Source organism: Peromyscus eremicus, unplaced genomic scaffold (assembly GCF_949786415.1).
Source record: "Peromyscus eremicus unplaced genomic scaffold, PerEre_H2_v1 PerEre#2#chrX_unloc_2, whole genome shotgun sequence".
NCBI classification, from domain to species: domain Eukaryota; kingdom Metazoa; phylum Chordata; class Mammalia; order Rodentia; family Cricetidae; genus Peromyscus; species Peromyscus eremicus.
This window is the reverse complement of record NW_026734289.1, coordinates 4,101,447-4,123,068: the sequence shown is the minus strand read 5'-3', so window position 1 is coordinate 4,123,068 and position 21,622 is coordinate 4,101,447. Positions and strand designations below refer to the sequence as shown.

Genomic DNA, 21,622 nt, shown 5'->3' with positions numbered 1-21,622 from the left:
AGCTCTGCTCCCTGACTCAGCATCAGTGATTTTTTTTTCTGAAGCTTCTGGGCCCTGACCAGGTAATTGTGAGGTTCCATTCATCCTTCCATTTGTGTGGTCTTTTAACTTGAAGTGGTGTCATTCTTATTAGAGGAGTGTGTTATATACGGCGATCCTTTTTTATAGAACTAAGTGTTTTACTGGTTCTTTTGTATGATTTGTCAGGTTTGATTTTATTAGTATTGGTAGAGTATTCTCTTGTGCTGTATGGGTTGAGATTCAGAACTCATTGACTTGAGTTCTGATCATTGTTGTTTCTTTCTGACTAATGATATTTCATTTTTATGTTTTCAACACATAGTTATTTGTGAATGAACTCATACACATAGCATTCACTCAGTTGTGCACACACTATAACTCACATGTAGATGGTGTATGGGAATAGTTTACTAGTGTTCAATGCCTTTATTCTACCATGTTTCCCAGGATTTGAATTCAGACTTGTTGGCATGTACCTTTACTTGCTGAACCATCTACTAGTCCCTAATTTTTAAATGTATACCTTTATATCAAATAGACTTCGACTTCCCTCTTGCAACACTTTATTTTTTGTAGATTCCAATGCTCTGTTATTTTCATACATTTCAAGAATGTTATGCTCTATTCCTACCACCATTTGTGTCTAAGAACTTTGGAATCCACTCCCAATTTCTTTAGCATTTCACTGATTGTTCAGTGTTTTGTTTTCTAGCCTCCATGTGTTTACATATTTTCTATAGTTTATTTTTGTTCTTTTTTGTATTTTTTATACTGTGATCTTATAAAAATAAAAATTATTTCAATTACCTTGTTTTTGAGAAGATTTGCTTTGCATAAAACCATCTTGAAAAGTAACTGCTCAGGCTGCTGATAAAAATGAATTCTGCTACTGTTCCATGGAAAGTTCTGTAAATGTTAAATCAGTCCACTTATTTGTATATCAGTTGTTCATTGCTTTTCTTTTGTTTTGATAACTGATATAATCATGTATTAAAATCACCCCAAATAATGATGAGTTCAATCTGTTATCTCATATTTTATAGTGAGTGCTTTATAAAATTGGGAACATCAATGTCACAAGAACATGTGTTTATGGACTCTTGTTGAATTTCTCACTTTATCAATATGTAGTGACCTTCATTTTCTCATTCACTAATTTAACTTTAAAGGGTAAATTGTGGACTATCAGTATGGTTATACCTGTTTGTTTCCACATGTGATTTTCTGCCTATTACTTTGGCACTGAAGTTCATTTGTTGTAGGTACCAAGTAACTCTATGTAATAGAATATTATTTTAAGGTGTACTGCTTTTGTTCATGTTGAATTTGTTTAAGTCTGTGAAGCTATGTTACTGTGCCTGTGTAAAACACCTGATGATTTAATAAAGAACTGGCCAATAGCAAGAAAGGAGAAAGGATAGGTGGGACTTGCAGGCTCAGAGCATATATAGGAGAAAACTGGGTAGAAAGCTCTAAAATCAAGGAGTCAGAGGAGGAGGAGGAGGAGGAGGAGGAGGAGGAGGAGGAGGAGGAGGGCTCCAGGAGCCAGCCACCCAGCTACACAGCAAGCCACAGAGTAAGAGTAAGAATTGCAGAATTTAGAGAATAAGAAAAGCCAAAGGCAAAAGATAAAAGGGTTAATTTAAGAAAAGCTGGCTGGAAATTAAGCCAAACTAATGGCTGAGTACTCATAAGTAAGAATAAGCCTAAATGTATGATTTACTTAGGAGCTGGATGGAGGACCATCAAAAGAGCAATAACCTCCAAAACCAGCTCTCTTTCACTTATACAGACTATTCTGTCAGGCTATTTCTTCTAATTGGAATGTAAGACACTTAAAAGTCAGAATTATCTCAAGTTATAAAGTAATTACTATCAGTTTATTATATCTCCTTTATGCTGTGGATATCGCTCTACATAAATAAAGCACTGATTGGCCAGTGACCAGGCAGGAATTATAGGTGGGACAAGGAGAGAGGAGAATGGAGGAAGGAGGAAGGAAAGAGAGACCAGCTGGAGCCACTGTCAAGACAAGAAAGATGTAAAGTACTGGTAAGCCATGAGCCACGTGGCAAAGTAAAGATTAATAGAAATGGGCTGAATATAAGAGTGAGAGTTAGACAATGATAAGCCTGAGCTAATGGCCAAGCAGTTTAAATAATGTAAGAGTCTGTGTGTTTATTTTATAAGTGGGCTCCGGAACTAGCGGGACTTGGTGGTGGGAGCTGGAGAAAAATTCTCCAGCTACAAATGGCGCCCAATGGCTCGAGTTTCCACCTTAAACCTAACAATATATTTTTTTAAAGATTTATTTATTTATTATGTATAGAGCATGTATGACTGCTGGCCAGAAGAGGGCACCAGATCCCATTACAGATGGTTGTGAGCCACCATGTGGTTGCTGGGAATTGAACTCAGGACCTCTGGAACAGCAGTCACTGCTCTTAACCTCTGAGCCATTTCTCCAGCCCAAAAGGGAAAGCTCTTCTTTTTTTTTTTTTTTTGGATTTTCGAGACAGGGTTTCTCTGTGTAGCTTTGCACCTCTCCTGGGACTCAATTGGTAGCCCAGGCTGGCCTCAAACTCACAGAGATCCACCTGGCTCTGCCTCCCGAGTGCTGGGATCAAAGGCGTGCGCCACCACCGCCCAGCAAACCTAACAATATTTAATAACCAATTCTAAACAGAGCCAAAAACAGGTTCCTGCTAAATGTCTCATATGGGCAGCTAGATGCTGCAAAACGCAGGTTTGAGTACTGGCAGGTTCCTGGCATGTGCACTTGACCTGCAGTATGGCGTGAATGAGACGTGTGCCAGCGGTACATTACACTGTGTGGTAGATTTAGTCTTTACTAGTATTTTTAAAAAAAAGAGAAAGAGAGCTTTCTGGGCTACACGCTGCTTTGATAAAAGCATAGACCCAATATTTCTGAGACTTGATGGCTCCCAGAGCTGGCAGAACCGCCATATTGGGAAGCTAAAGTGGGCAGAGCCAACAGCCACAGTGCCGTAGGCTTCAAAAAGAGATAAAAAGGAATATATACAGTTATATAAACAAATAGTTTTTAAAAGTAAAGTCTTTAAAGAAATAATAAAGGTAATGAGTCACGTAAAGATGGCTATCACACAGAGAATCTAGATTATGTTGTCTTTGATATTTGTAACTGAAGAAAAACATTTAATTGTAAAAGCTGTTCAGTTATGCCAAAATGTAAATTTTAAAGGTACCTTGACTTCAAAATTTGGATATAAGGATATGTTACTTTGGAAAAGAGGTTCTGCTTTTGTTTCCACAGAAAGCCAAGGAATGCTCAATCATACCACAAGGGCACTTGCTCAGCTATGTTCATATCAGCATTGTTTGTAATAGCCAGAACCTGGAAACAACCTAGATGCCCTTCAACAGAAGAAGGGATAAATAAAATGTGGTATATATACACAATGGAGTACTACTCAGCAGAAGAAAACAATGACGTCGTGAGGTTTGCAGGCAAATGGATGGATCTAGAGAAAATCATCCTGAGTGAAGTAACCCAGACTCAGAAACACAAACATGGTATGTACTCACTCATAGGAGGATACTAGATGTAAAACAAAGGAAGACTAGACTGCTACTCCCAACTCCAGGGAGGCTACCTAGAAAACAAGACCCTAAGAAAGACACAGAGATTGCCCAATGACAGAGAAATGGATGAGATCTATATGAACAACCTGGACGTGAGTGGGGTTATTGACGGCAAGGGTTGATGGAAAGAAAGCTTAGGGGAGCAGGAGATCCCAGCTGGATCAAGAACAGAGAGGGAGAACAAGGAATAAAAGACCAAGATAAATGAAGACCACATGAGAATAGGAAGAAACAAAATACTAGAGAGGTCCCCAGTAATCCACAAAGATACCTCCACAATAGATTACTGGCAATGGTCAAGAGAAAGCCTGAACTGACCTACTCTGGTATAGGATGGCCAAACACCCTAACTGTTGTGCTAGAAATCTCATCCAATGACTGAGGGAAGTGGATGCAAAGATCTACAGCCAGGCCGCAGGTGGAGCTCCAGGAGTCCAATTGGTGAGAAAGAGGAGGGATTGTATGAGCAAGAATTATCGAGACCAAAATTGGAAAAAACACAAGGACAAATAGCCCATGAACTATGAACCAATAGCTGAGGAGCCCCCAACTGGATCAGGCCCTCTGGATAAGTGAGACAGTTGATTAGTTTCATCTGTTTGGGAGGCATCCAGGCAGTGGGACCGGAACCTGCCCTTAGTGCATGAGCTTGCGGTATGGAACCTGGGACTTATGCAGAGACACTTCTCTCAGGCTGGGAGTAGGGGACTGGACCTGCCTGGACAGAGTCTACCAGGTTGAGCTGAATCCCCATGGGAGTCTTTGCCCTGGAGGAGATGGAAATGGGTGATGGGCTGGGAGGAAGTGGGGAGTGAGAGGGGGGAGGACAGGGAAATCCATGGCTGATATGTAAAATTAAATCAAATTATAAAATAAAAAATATATACATATAGAACATAGTTAGGTAAATGAAAAAAATTCTCCTCTGATATAAGTCTAATAACTATAAAATATATTGAACACAGAGGATTAAATAGAAATTTTTATCTGATAAAAGTCTATTATCCAAAATGTACATATTAAACACAAAAATTCCAATAAAACAAAAATTCTCGTCTGATAAAAGTCTAATAACTAAAATAAATATACTTGTTGAACACAAAAAATTAAATAAAATAAAAATTCTCATCTGATATTGGTCAAATATAAAAATATACATTGAACACAAGAATTCAGATAAACAAAACAAAAATTCTCATCTGAAAAAAGTCTAATATCCAAAATGTACATATTGAACACAGGAAATCATAAACAGGACAAAATTCTCATGTGATAAAAGTCAAATATCAAAAATATACTTATCGAACACAAGAATTAAATAAAAGAAAAATTCTCTGCAGGTAAAGTTCTAATATCCAAAATATACACATTGATGACAAGAAGAAAACAGATAAATAAAACAAAAATTCTCAAATGTTAACAGTCTAATAACCAAAAAAACACACTGAACACCAAAAATCAGATAAATAAAATGAAAATTCTCATCTGATAAAGTTCAAATATTAAAAATGTATTTATATTACACAAGAAACTATATAAAACAAAATTTTTTCACTGAGAAAATTCTAATATCCAAAATAAACATATTGAACACAAGAAGTTCAATAAAACAAAATTTCTCATCTTGTAGAGGTAGAATATCAAAAATATACACATTGGACACAAGAAATTAGGTAAATAAAACAAAAATTCTCATCTGATAAAGGTCTAATATCAACAATATCATTATTGAGCACAAAACTAAAGAAAAGAATTCTAATCTAATAAAAGTTTAATATTAAAATTATACATATTAAACATAAGTAAATAAAGCAAAAATTGTTATCTGATAAAGGTGTAATATCAACAATATACATATTAAACTCAAGAAATCATAAAAAGACAAAATTCTCGTGTGATAAAAGTCAAATATCAGACATATAGTTATTGAACACAAGAAATTAAATAAAACAAAACTTCTCAACTTATAAAAGTCTAATATCAAAATTATACATATTTGTATATTTCTAACTGTATTTATACCATTCATTTAACAATGTAATACAATTTTCTGATCCTTGAATGTTATTATTACCAACTATTAGGATATAAAGAAAAGAAAGTTAGTAGTTAGACATTATAATAAAACTTGTAGCCAAATTTGGTATGTTTTCAAAATTGAGCAGATATATTTTAGATAGACAGGTCATCTTCAAACCCTTCAGAGATCTACAGAATATGGCATTTAAAATGTTTTAATAACTTGGAAATTTTTTCTTTTTTGTTATGACTATGAGACATGTCAGATCCTGGCAGTACCAATCTACTTCAGAGAAAATGTGGGCATTGAAAAAACTGCAATTAGGGTTAACTTTCATTGTGGCAAAAGGTAGCCACTGGACAACAAAGTATCCCCGAATCAATTGCTGACAAACAGGATAGACAGGACACGAAACAAAGGACTACTGATTCTTGCCAAATCAAGTGTGGTTATGGCTTTATCAAAAGGCATTTTCTGAGGCCAGGATAATATGGCACCATCTCTGAAGTGGCCTTCACAATCCAGAAAGGGTACAGTGCCCTTTTCTTCGAAGGCAGCTGAACAGGCAGTGGGCCGATGGCTTCTGAGGTGCAATGGAACAGCAGCTGAAACAGTTATTCTTGAAGAGTAATTAAGCTTACGCCTCTCAATAGTAGAATGGCATTAAAGAGAGGGATGTGGAGAAGAACAGGATGCTGAGATGAAGCCACATACACACATAGCCAAGAAGAATGGACAGCTGCATTCAAAAAACATCAACAATTTCCAGAATTTAAAATCCTGAATCATGACATGACACTAGTGGAATTCAGGTTTTTCTGGTACATGGACTGCTCTCACCCAATGTGATGTTGAACTGTTGACCTTGTGTCCATCCTACTTCACAAATGAGTCTGTCAGATATGCTAAGCCTATAGGCTGAAGATGATGCCTCAACACTGCGGAGAAACCTCAGGTGATTGTCCAAGAAGCTGGCTGTTTCTTTCAACTCACAATTTTTTGGAAGTTGCTTGCATGTACTTCCTGTTTTTATTTTTGTTAGCTAATATTATTTCCTTCTTGGGTCTCTGAGGGAGTCGAAGATTAGTTAATCATAGTTGAAGATTAATTAGGATAGAAAGTGAATTAGATACATTTTGGACTTAACAAAATAGGATAGATAATGGAATTATTTTCTCTGAATTTGTCAAATACAAATGGACTAGACATTTTTTAGGTATTTATTACTTGTATATATTGTATATAGTTATTGTACTTTTGTATATAGTTTTTCTTATGTTAGTTATAAGGTTTTTCCTTTTTTTCTTTTTATTAAAATAGAAAAAGGGAAATATGGTAATATTTTATTTTGTACTAAAATGTTATTTGTATGTTAATAAATAAAGTTTTCTGGGGGGTCAGAGCTATTAGCAAGCCATAGAAAAGGTGGGCGGTGGTGGCGTATGCTTGTAATGCCAGCACTTGGTAGGCAGAACTAGGTAAGTCTCTGTGTATTGAGGAATACAGCCAGCATTGGATACACATGCCTTTAATCTCAATACCAACCATAGAAGACCTGGAGCTCTATACAGACAGGCAGTGAGGAGGTAGTCATGTGGTTGGGATTACAACCAATAAGAAGGCAGAACAGAAAGTCTATATAAAGACTTTAACACCGGAAATAGCTCTGTTTCGGAGAGGTAAGACCACTGCAGGAGGAAGGGTAAGGTTTTAGCTCTTAGCTCTGTCCTCTTGGCTTTCTTCTTTGCATTGCTTCTGTGTTTCTTATTTAATAAGATGGTTGGTTACATCTACACCTTATAAAGAACTAATATCAAAAATATTCATACTGAACACGTGAAATCAAATATTTAAACAAAAATTCTCATCTGATAAGGTCTAATATCCAAAATATACAAATTGAACATAAATAGATAAATAAAACAAAATTTCTCATCTGTTAAAGGTCTAATATTCCAAAATATACATACTGAACACGAGAAATTAAATAAAAGAAAATTCTCACCTGATAAAGTTCTAATATCCTAAATATGCACATGGCATATAATTAGATAAATAAAACAAAAATTCTGATCTGATGAACATCTAATATCCAAAATACACATATTGAACATAATTAGAAAAGCAACACAAAAGTTTCTTATCTGAAAGTATTCTAATATCCAAAATATACATATTGAACACAAGAAAATAAATGAAACAAATATTCTCACCTGATAATTGTCATTATCCAAAATATACAAAATTGAAAACTAGAAATCACATAAAATAAAAATTCTGTTGTGATGTAGGTATAATATCAAAAATATACATATTGAACATAATCAGATAAATAAAACAAAAATTCCCATCTGATATAGGTCTATTATCCAAAATATACATAAGGAACATAATTAGATAAGTAAAACAAAAATTCTGTTCTGATAAATTTCTCATATCCAAAACATACATATTGAAAACCAGAAATTAAATAAAAGAAAAATTTTTCTTTGATAAAGCTCTAATATAAAAAAAAACATATTGAAAAAAAAGAAATCAGATAAATAAGTCAAAAACTCTGGTCTGATAAAGGTCTAATATCCTAAATACACACATTGAATACAAGAAATCTGATAAATAAAACAAAAATTCTCTCCTGATAAGGGTCTAATATCTAAAATATACATATTGAACACAAGATATCAGGTAAATAAAACAAAATTCTCATTTCATAAAAGTATAATAATTTAAATATACATTTTGAACACATTAATTGAGAAAAAAAACAAAAATTATCAGTGTTAGGTCTAATATTCACAATATACATATTGAACACAGGAAATCAGATAATTAAAAAAATTATGATCTGATAAAGCTCTAATACCAGAATATACATATTGAACACAAGAAATTAAATAATCTAAAAATTCTAACCTGACAAAGGTCATCTTCCAAAATATATATATTGAAAATTAGAAATCAGATAAATAAAACAAATATTCTGATTTGATAAAGGTCCTAAATCTAAAACAGACATACTGAACATTACTAGATAAATAAAACAAAAATTTTCATCTCATGAAGGTCTAATATCCAAAATATACACACTGAACATGAGAAATTAAATAAAACAAAAATCCACCTGATAACAAACTAATATCCAAAATATGCATACTATACACAAGAAATCAAATATATAAAATAAAAGTACTCATCTTCTAAAGGTGTAATATCAAAAAATGGACACATTTAACATAATTAGATAAATAAAATGCAAATTCTCATCTGATAAAGGTCTAATATCCAAAATATATGTACTGAACACAAGAAATTAAATAAAACAGAAATTCTTATCTGATAAATGTCTAATACCCAAAATATACACATTGAACACAAGAATTTAGACAAATAAAACAAAAATTCAGATCTGATAAAGGTCTAATACCAAAAATATTCATATCAAACACAAGAGGTCAGATAAATAAAACAAAAATTCTCCTCCAGTAAACATCTAATATCCAAAATCTACATATTGAACACAATAAACTAGAAAAGAAAATTATCAGTGTAACTTTAAAATTAAAAATATTACACTCAGGAGGCAGAGCCAGGCCGATCTCTGTGAGTTCGAGGCCAGCCTGGGCTACCAAGTGAGTTCCATGAGAGGCACAAAGCTACACAGAGAAATCCTATCTTGAAAAAACAAAACAAACAAAACAAAAAAAAAATATAAAAATTGAACATAAGAAATCAGCCGGGCGGTGGTGGCGCACGCCTTTAATCCCAACACTTGGGGGGCAGAGGCAGGCGGATCTCTGTGAGTTCAAGGCCAGCCTGGGCTACCAAGTGAGTTCCAGGAAAGGCACAAAGCTACACAGAGAAACCCTGCCTCGAAAAAAAAAAAAAGAAATCAGATAAATATAACTAAAATTCTGAACTGAGAATGGTCTTATATCAAATATGCACATATTGAGCATAATTAGATAAACAAAACAATAATTCATCTGATAAAAGTAACATCAAAAATATTCACACTGAACAAAAGAAATTAAATGAAACAAAAATTCTCACATGATAAAGGTCTATTATCCAAAATATACATATTGAACACAAGAAATCAGACAAATAAAAGAAAAATACTCATGTGATAAAGATCTAATATCAAAAATATACATATTGATCACATGAAATCAGATAAATAAAAAATTTTCATCTGATAAAGGTCTAATATCGAAAATATACATATTGATCACAAGATTAAAAAAATATTATCATGTGTCAAAGGTCAAATTACAAAAATATTATTATGAAACACCAGAAATTAAATAAAACAAAAATTCTCATCTGATAATGTTCTAATATAAAAAATACACCTATTGAACACAAGAAACTGGACAAATAAAACAAAAATTCACATCTGATAAAGATCTAATATCCAAAATATACAGGAAATTCTCATACAATAATGGTCTAATATCAAAAATATGCATACGGAGCACAAGAAACTGGATAAATAAAACAAAAATTCTCATCTGATAAATGTCTAATATCCAAAATATACATATTAAACACAGGATACAATATTAAAAAAAACAAAAATTCTCATCTAATAACAATCTAATATCAAAAATATATATATATATTGAACAAAAGAAATCAGATAAATAGAACAATTCCCATCTGATAAAAATCTAATATCTAAAATATACATATTGAATACAATAATTAAAAAAAACAAAAATTATCAATGATAGTTCTAATATCCACAACATACATATTGAACTCAAGAAATCAGAAAAATAAAACATAAATTCTGATCTGATAAATGTCAAATATCCAAATCAGATATACTGAAGATAATTAGATAAATAAAACAAAAATTGTCACCTGATAAATATTTAGTATCCAAAATATACACATTGAACACAAGAAATCAGATAAATAAAACAAAAAATCTCATCTGACATAGATCTAATATGGAAAATATAAATATTGAATAAAAGAAATCAGATAAAGAAAATGAATATTCACATCAGATAAAGGTGTATTATCCAAAACAGATGTATTGAAAGTAAGTAGTTAAATTAAAGGAAAATTCTCATCTAATAAAAGTCTAATATCCAAAATAAACATACAGAACACAAGAAATCAGATAAATAAAATGAAATTTCTCATCTGATAAAGGTGTATTGTCAAAAATATACATATTGAACACAGAAATTAAATAAAACAAAAATGCTCACCTGAGAAAAACTGTATCCAAAATACACATATGAACACAAGAAATCAAATATATAAAACAAAAATTTTCACCTGATCAAGGTTGAATATACAAAATATACATATTGAACACAATAAATCAGATAAATAAACCAAAGTTCTCACCAGATAAAGGTCTAATATTAAAAATATACATATGGAACACATGAAATTAGAAAAACAAAGCAAAATTCTCATCTGATAATGGTTTAATATCCAAAATGTGAATATTGAATACAATTACTAAAAAAAAATTATTAGTGGTAGATCTAATATCCAAAATATACATATTAAACACAAGAAATCAGATAAAAAAATTCTGAGCTGAAAAACGTCAAATATCCAAAACAGACATATTCAATATAATTAAATAAATAAAACAAAAATTCTCACCTGATAAATGTTTAATATCTAAAATATACATATATAACACAAGAAATCAGATAAATAAAACAAAAATTCTCATCTGATAAAGGTCTAATATCAAAAATATACATATTGAACACAGGAAATCAGATAAATAAAATGAAAATTCTCTAATAAAGATCTGATATCCAAAATATACATATTGAATACACAAAATCATAGAAATGAAACAAAAATTCTCATCTGATAAAGATATAATATCCAAAGTATATATGTTGAACACAAGAAATTAGATAAATAAAAAAATTTTTTCTGATAAATGCCTAATATACAAAATATACATATTGAAAACAATAAACAAGAAAAAAACAAAAATTGTCAGTGGTAGGTCTAATATCCAGAATATACATATTGAACACAAGAAATCAAATAAAAGAAAAATTCTCATCTAATAAAGATCTAATATCCAAAACAGACATAATAAACATAATTATATGAATAAAACAAAAATTCCACCTGATAAATATATCATATCCAAAATATGTATATTGAACACAAGAATTAAGACAAATAAAACAAATATTCTTATCTGATAAAGATCTAATATCAAAACTATACATGTTGAACACAAGAAATCAGATAAATATAACTAAATTTCTTACCTTATAAAGGTCTAATATTCAAAATGTGTATATAAAACACAAGAAATCAGATAAACAAAACAAAATTCTCACTGATTAAGGTCTAATATCCAAAATATACATATTGAACACAATAAATTAGAAAAAAAATAAAAAATTATTTGCTGTAGCTCTAATACCCAAAATATGCATATTGACCACTAGAAATCAGATAAATATGAAAACATTCTGATCTGATAATGCTCTAATATTGCAAAAGGACATATTGAACATAATTAGATAAATAAAATGAAAATTCTCATCTGATAAAGGTCTAATATCCAAAATATACATATTAAAGACAGGATATGAGATAAATAAAACAAAAATTCTCATCTGATGAAGGTCTAATATCAAATATGTACATATTGAACACAAGAAATTAAATAAAACAAAAATTCTCACCTGAGAAAGTTCTAACATTCAAAATATATAGATAGAACACAAGAAATCAAAAAAACAAAACAAAATTCTAATGCGTTGAAGGACTAAAAAGAAAAATATTCATATTGATTGTAATTAGATAAATAAAACAGAAATTATCAGCTGATAAAAATCAAATGTCCAAAATATACATATTGAACACAAGAAATCAGATAAATAAAATAAATTCTCATCCAGTAAATGTATAATATCCAAAATATACATGTTGAACACAATGAATAAAAAAAACCAAAAATTATCAGCAGTAGGTCTAATATCCAAAATATACATATTGAACACATGAAATCAGATAAATAAAATAAAAATTCTGATCTGATAAAGGCCTAATATTCAAAACAGACATATTGAACATTATTTAAATAAAAGAAAAATTCTTCTCTGATAAATGTCTAATACCCAAAATATACACATTGAACATAATTATATACATGATAAAGATATAATATACAAAATATACATATCAACACAAAAAATTACATAAGTAAAACAAAAATTCTTATCTCATAAATGTCTAATATCCAAAATATACATATTAAAAACAGGATACCAGAGAAATAAAATGAAAAATCTCATCTGATGCAGGTCTAATACCAAAAACATGCATGTAGAACACAAGAAATTAGAAAATAAAATAAAAATTCTTATCTGATATAAACCTAATATCAAAAGTATACATATTAAAAATGAGAAATCAGATAAAAAACTGTCATTTGATAAAAGTGTAATATCCAAAATATACATACTGAACCTAATAAATAAGAAAAAAACAAAAATTCTCACCTATTGGTCTAACATCCACAATATACATATTGAACACAAGAAATCAGATAAATACAACAAAATTGTGATCTGATAAAGGTCTAATATCTAAAACAGACATATTGAACATAATTCGATAAATAAAACAAAAATTCTCATCTGATAAAGATCTAATATCCAAAATATACATACTGAACACAAGAAATCAGATATATAAACAAAGACTCTCATCTGATAAAGGTCTACTATTCAAAATATACATATAGAACACAAGAATTCAGAAAAACAAAATAAATTTTTCATGTGATAAAGGACTAATATAAAAATATACATATTGAAAACAAGAAATTAAATAAACAAAAATTCTGATTTGAAATAAATATCTATTTTCCTAAATATAAATTTTGAACACAAGCAATCAGGTGTATAAAATGAAAATTCTCATCTGATAAACCAGTAAGATCCAAAATATACATATTGAACACAATAACATAGAAAAAAACAGAATTTATCAGCAGTATATCTAATATCCACAATATACAAATTGAACACAAGAAATCAGATAATTGAAACATAAATTCTCACCATATAGGTCCAATACCAAAACGTATATATTGAAAACAAGAAATTAAATAAATCAAAAATTCTAACCTGATAAATGTCATTATCCAAAATAAACATATTGAAGACTAAAAATCAGATAAATGAAATTAAATAAAACAAAAATTCTCATATGATGAAGGTCTAATATCCAATATATACATATCAAATACAAGAAATTAAATAAAACAAAAATTCTCATCTCATAAAGTCATTATCCAAAATATACGTATTGAAAACTAGAAATCAGATAAATAATAGAAAAGTTCTCACTGGTTAAAGGTGTAATATCTAAATTATACATATTGAACACAAGAAATCAGATAAACAAAATGAAAATTCTCATCTGATAAAGGTCTAATATAAAAAATATGCATATCAAACACAAGATTTAAATAAATAAAACAAAAATGCTCATCTGATAAAGATCTAATATTCAAAACATAAATATTGAACACAGGATAACAGATAAATACAACAAAAATTCTCATCTGATAAAAGTCTAACATCAAACATATTCATATTGAACACTAGAAATTAAATAAAACAAAATTATCAACTGATTAAAGTCATTATCCAAAATATACATATTGAAAACTAGAAATCAGATAAATAATACAAAAATTCTGATCTGATACATGTCTAATATCAAGTATATACATATTGAATGTAACTGGATAAATGAAACAAAAATTCTCATCTGATGAAGGTCTAAAATCCAAAATATACATATTGCACATAATTAGATTAATAAAACAAAAATCCTCATCTGATAAAAGTTAAATATCCAAAGTATACATACTGAACACAAAAAAATCAGACAAATAATAAAAAATGTCATCGGCTAAAGATCTAATATCAAAAATATACATATTGTACACCAGAAATCAGATAAAGAAAACAAAATTTCTGATCTGATAAAGGTCTAATATCCAAAATAGACATAAAGAACACAAGATAATAGCTTTAAAAAACAAAAATCATATTTAATAAAGGTCTAATGTCCAAAATATAGATATTCAACTCAAGATACCAGATATAGAAAAGGGAAATTCCATCTGATAAATATCCAATAACAAAACATACATACTGAACACAAGAAATCAGATAAATAAAACTAAAATTCCAATCTGATAAAAAATTCAAATATCAAATATATATATATATTAAACACAGGATACTAGATAAATGAAATAATTCACATCTGATAAAGGACTAATATCAAAAATATGCACATTAAACACAAGAAATTAGATAAATAAAACAAAATTTCTCATCTGATAAAGATCTAATATCAAAAATATACATGTTGAACACAAGAAATCGAATAAATAAAAAAAATTTGTCATATGATAAAAGTATAATATCCCTCGGGAGGCAGAGCCAGGAGGAGCTCTATGAGTTCGAGGCCAGCCTGGGCTACCAAGTGAGTTCCAGGAAAGGCATAAAGCTACACAGAGAAACCCTGTCTTGAAAATCCGAAAAATAAAAAAGTATAATATCCACAATATACATATTGAACACAATAAATAAGAAAAAATATATTGGCAGTAGGTCTAATATCAACAATATACATATTGAACATTAGAAATCACATAAACAAAATAAAAATTCACATCTGATAAAGATCTAATAACCAAAATATACATATTGAACACAAGAAATCAGATAAACAAAAAAATTCTCCTCTGATGAAAGTATAATATCCAAAATATACATATTGAATGAAATTAAAAAATTATCAGCGGTAGGTCTAATATCCAAAATATGAACATTGAACAGAAGAAATCAGATAAATAAAACCAAAATTCTCTTCTGATACAAGTCTAATATCATTAAGAAATATATTGAACATAACTCACTAAAAGAAAAATTCTCATCTTTTAAAGGTCTCATTACCAAAATAGACATACAGAACACAGGATATCCGATAAATAATAAGAAAATTCTCATCTCATAAAGGTCTAATATAAAAAATACACATATTGAACACAAAAAATTAAAAAAATTCTCACCTGATAAAGAAGTAATATCGAAAATATACATATGAACACAAGAAATCAAATTTATAAAACAAAAATTATCATCTGATAAAAGTCTAATATTCAAAATATACTTACTGAACACAAGAAATAAAAAATCAAAAATTTTGATCTCATAACGAACTAATATAAAAAATATGCATACTGAACACAAGAAATCAATATATACATAAAACAAAAATTCTCACCTGATAAATGTCTAATATCCAAAATATACATATTGAACATAATTAGATAAATAAAACAAAAATTCTTACCTGACAAAGGTCTAACATCCAAAACATATATAGTAAACACAGCATACCAGATTAAAAAAAACAAAAATTCTCATCTGATAAAGGTCTAATATCAAAAATATGTGTATCCAACACAAGAAATAAGATAAATAAAAATTGTCATCTGATAGAGGTCCAATATCAAATATATACATATTGAACACAAGAAATAAATAAAATAAAAATTCTCACATGATAAAGAACTAATATTGAAAATATGCATGCTGAATACAAGAAATCAAATACATAAAACAAAAATTCTCATCTGATCAAGGTCTAATATCCAAAACATTCATATTGAACACAAGATATCTGATAAATAAAGCAAATACTTTCATGTGTTAAAGATCTAATATCCAAAATATACATATTGTACACTGGAAATTAGATAAATAAAATGAAAATTCTCATCTGATAAAGGTCTCATATCAAAAATCTGCATTTTGAACACAAGATACTAGATAAATAAGCAAAAATTCTCACCTGATAAATGTCTAATATAAAAAATATACATATTAAACACATGAAATCAGATAAATAAATTCCAATCTGATAAAAGTCTAATATCTAAAATATACATATTGAATACTATTTTTAGAAAATAAAAATTATCAGCGGTAGGCCCCTCAACTGAAGAATGGATAAAGAAAATGTGGCACATATATACAATGGTAAATATAAATGGTAAATAATATATACAGGAGTAAAAAACAATGATATCATGAAATTTGCAGGCAAATGGATGGAACTAGAAAATATCATCTTGAGTGAAGTAACCCAGACTCAGAAGGACTAACATAGTATGTACTCACTCATAAGTAGATACCAGATGTGAGGGAAAGGATGGCCAGACTGCAACCCACAACTCCAGAGAGGCTAGCTAACAGGAAAAGACCCTAGGAGGGACACATGGATGATCTTGTGAAGGAGAAGTGGATGAGGTCTACATGAGTGGACTGGGTGTGGGGGGGTGGCAGAGGGTGAGGAGTGGGGGATGAGAACATAGGGACATGGGAGGGTCAAGCTGGAACAGGAACAGAGTGAGAGGGCAGGGAGAAAGATACCATGATAGATGAGGACATCATGGGAATAGGAAAAGGCAGGGTGCTGGGGTGGCTTTCAGGAATCCACAAGGTTGATCCTACCTTGGTCTGCTGGCAGTGGTCCAGAGGGTGCCTGGACCAGTCTACTCTGGTGACCAGTCTAGTGAATAACCTAGTTGTCATCATAGAGCCTTTGTCCAGTGACTGATAGAGACAGATTCACAGCCAGGCACCAGGCTGAGCTCTGGGAATCCAATTGATGAGAGAGAGGAGAGATACTGCAGACAAGAGACATCGAGATGATACTGCAGACAAGAGATCATGATGGGAGGATGTGCAGAGATGACCGGCCACACTAGTGGAAGCCCATGAACTATGGACTGTGTGGACTGGTGGCTGTGGAGCCCCAATGGGACTGGACTAGGCCTTCTGGATATGGAAGATGGTTGTTTGGCTCAAACTGTTTGGGGAACACCCAGGCAGGGGGATCAGAATCCATTCCTGCTGCATGGGCAGGGCTTTAGGTATCCGGTGCCTGTAGTGTGGTGCCCTGCGCAGCCTTGGTACAGTGGGAAAGGGCTTGGACCTGTCTAGGCTCAGTGTGCAGGGCTCTGCTGACTCCCCATGGGAGACCTTGTTATGAGGGAAGTGCAGATATGGAGTGGCTTGGGCTGGAGGTTTGGGAGATGGGAGGAGGGAGGCGATGGGACTGTGGGTGGTATATAGAGTGAGTAGAAAATTTCTTAATAAAGAAAAGAAATATACATATGGAACACAAGAAATTAGATAAAACAAACATTCTCACCGGTAAAGTTCTACTATCAAAAATATACTTATAGAACACAAGAAATCAGAAAAATAAAACAAAATCTCTCATCTGACAATAGTCTAATATCCAAAATATACATATTGAACATAATTAGTTAAATAAAACAAAAATTCTCATGTGATAAAGGTCTAATACCTAAACTATAAATATTGAATACAAGACATCATCCATATATAAAAATTCTCATCTGACATAAGTCTTATATCCAAAATATACATGTTGAACACAAGAAATCAGATAAATCAAACAAAAATTCATATCTGATAAAGGTCTAAAATCCTAAATATACACATTGAACCAAAGAAATCAGATAAATAAATCAAAAATTCTCACCTGATTAGGGTCTAATTTCCAAAATATACATATCAAATATAATTAGATAAATAAAACAAAAATTATCATCTGATAATTTTCTAATATCCAAAATATACATATAGAACAGAAAAAATCAGAAAAAGAAAACAAAATTTTCATGCGATAAAGCTCAAATATCAAAAATATAATTAAAGAACACAAGAAATAAAATAAAACAAAAATTCTATTCTGATAAAGGTCTCATATCCAAAATATACATACAGAACACAAGAAATCAGGTAAAGAAAACAAAAACTCTCATCTGATAAAGTACTAATTTCCAAAATATTCATAATCAAATCCAAGAAACCAAGGAAGTAAAGCAAAAATTCTCATCTGATAAAGATCTAATATCAAAAATATACATACTCAACACAAGAAATCACATAAAAATACAAAAATTCTCATCTGATGAAGGTCTAAAAACAAAAATATACATATTGAACACAAGAAATTAAATAAAACAAAAATTCATCTGCTAAATTCTAATATCCAAAATATATATGTTTAAATCAAGAAATTAGAGACAACAAAATTCTCACCGGTAGGTCTAATATATAAAATATACTTATTGAAAACAAGAAATTAGATAAAACAAAAATTCTTACCAGTAGAGTTTTAATATCCAAATTATACATATTGAACACAAGAAATTAGATAAATAAAATAGAATTGTCACCTGATAAAGGTCTAATATACAAAATATACATATTGAAAAAAGAAAACAGAAAAACAAAGCAATAATTATCATCGGATAAAGGTCGAGTACCCAAAATATACATATTGAACATACTTGGATAAATAAAGCAAAAAATCCTCATTGGATAAAAGTCTAATATCACAAATATACTTATTGAACACAAGAAACTAAATAAAACAAAAATTCTCATCTGATCAAGGTCTAATATCCAAAATTACATATTGAACACAAGAAATCAAATAAATAAAGCAAAAATTGTCACAGGGTAAAGGTCTAATATCCAAATTACACATATTGAACACAAGAAGTCAGATAAACAAAAATTCTCATCTGAAAAGGACTAATATCCAAAATAATACATGTTGAATCCAAGAAATCAGGTAAATAAAACAAAAATTTTCATCTTATAAAACTTTAATATCCAAAATATATATATTGAACACAAGATATTAAATAAAAGAAAAATTCTCATCTCATAAAGGTCTAATATCCAAAATACATGTTGAACACCAGAAATCAGAAAAATAAAACAAAAATTATCATTAGATAAAGGTCTAATATCTAAAATATACATATTGAACACAAGAAATCAGGTAAATAGAACAAATATTGTCATCAGATAAAGGTCTAATATCCAAAATATACATATGGAACTCAAGAAATCAAATAAATAAAACAAAAAAATCTCATCTGATAAAGGTCTAATACCATAATATACAGAGTGAAGACAAGAAATCAGATAAGTAAATCAAAAATTCTCATCTGATAAAAGTCTAATATCCAAAATATTTTCATTTAACACAATAAATTAAATAAAACAAAAATTCTCATCTTTTAAAGGTCTAATATCAAAAATATACACATTGAACACTGGAAATCAGATAAATAAAACAAAAATTCTCATCTGATAAACGTCTAATATCAAAAATATACACATTGATCCTAAGAAGTCAGATAAATAAAAAAAAATCATTTGATAATGTTCTAATACCCAAAGTATACACATTGAACATGATAACATAAATAAAACAAAAATTATCTCATGATAAATTTCTAGTATCCAAAATATACATACAGAACACAAGAAATTAATTAAAACAAAATTTCTCATCTGATAAAGGTCTAATATCCAAAATATACATATTGAACACAATAAATAATATAAATAAAATGAAAATTCTCATCTGATAGAGGTCTACTATCCCTAATATACTTTTTGAACACAGATATTAAATGAAACAAAAATTCTCATATGATAAAGGTCTACTATCCCAAACATACACATCAAACATAATTAGATAAATAAAAAAATTCTCACCTAATAAAGGTCTAATATCAGAAATATACATATTGTACACAAGACGTCAGATAAATAAAACAAAAATTTGCATCTGATAAAGTTCTAATATTCAAAATATACATAATGAACACAGAAATCAGATAAATAAAACAAAACTTCTCATCTGATAAAGGACTAAGCCAAAATATAAATACTGAACACTAGAAATCAGATAAATAAAACAGAAATCCTCATCTGATAAATGTAACATAATTAGATAAATTAAACAAAAATCCTAATCTGATAAACTTCTAATGTTGGAAATTACATATTGAACTCAAGAAATTAAATAAAACAAAAATTTTAATCTGATAAAGATCTAGTATCCTATATATATATATATATATATATATATATATATATATATATATATATATATTAAACACAAGAAATCATATACACAACACAAAAATTCTCATCTGATAAAGGTTTAATAACCAAAATATACATATTGAATGCAAGAAATTAAATAAAACAAAAATTCTCACCTAATAAATGTCTATATGCAAAATATAAATATTGAAAATGAGAAATCAGATTTCAAATCTTGAGCTGTTTCCCTCAAATATTTAATTGCTTTCTTTTGGCTTTCAAGGGATTTACTGATTGCTTCCCATTTTTTGTTTGACTTTTCCTCTAATTCTTTAAGGGAATTTTTCATTTCCTCTTTAAAGATCTCTATCATCTTCTTAAGGTCATTTTTAAGGTCGATTTCTTCTGTTTCTTCTGTGTTGGGATGTTCAGGTCTTGCTGGTGTAGGTTCTGATGGAACCATGGTGTGTTTTTTGTTGTTGACTGTACTTTTGCACTGGCCTCTATCCATCTCTTTCTCCACTTGGTGCAAGTGGTGTCTGTGTCTGAGGGAGGCTCTCTCAGTCGGATCAATAATCTTGGTCCAGTGGGAGCTCTTGGTTTATTGGGTTCTGATGGACTGTTTGTCTCAGGGAGAAGCTCTTAGTCCAATTGGCCCTTGTGGGCTCTGTCTCAGGGAGTAGTTGTAATCTTGGCACACAGGTGGGTTGGGAGGGGTGGGACTTGTGAGTTACAAGGTCTGGTGGGGGATGGTGGAAGTCTGAACTGCCTGCAGTAGGTCTGCCTGCTGACTGGCCTGAAACTGGGACTGCAATGGGTAGTGGTGTAGGGGTGCAGGGTTGCGCCCCTGGGCCCAAAGCCTAGGGGCTGGGGTGTTCAGGATTGAGGATAAAGACTCACCTCTTAGTCCAATCGGGTCTTGGCCATCTCTGTCTCAGGGAACAGTTGCAGTCTCGAAGAATGGGTGGGATGGGGG

At 30.3% G+C, this 21,622-nt stretch overlaps 1 long non-coding RNA gene across 1 annotated transcript; it reads right to left on the bottom strand.

Annotated features, from left to right (window-relative positions):
* Positions 1-425: 425 nt before the first annotated feature.
* On the bottom strand, positions 426-17,260 carry LOC131901051 (uncharacterized). Its single transcript, XR_009376305.1, has 3 exons — positions 17,215-17,260; positions 16,882-16,965; positions 426-927 (listed from the first exon to the last, which is right to left on the bottom strand). It is a non-coding gene; the product is annotated as an uncharacterized LOC131901051 (long non-coding RNA).
* Between the last annotated feature and the right edge of the window lie 4,362 nt (positions 17,261-21,622).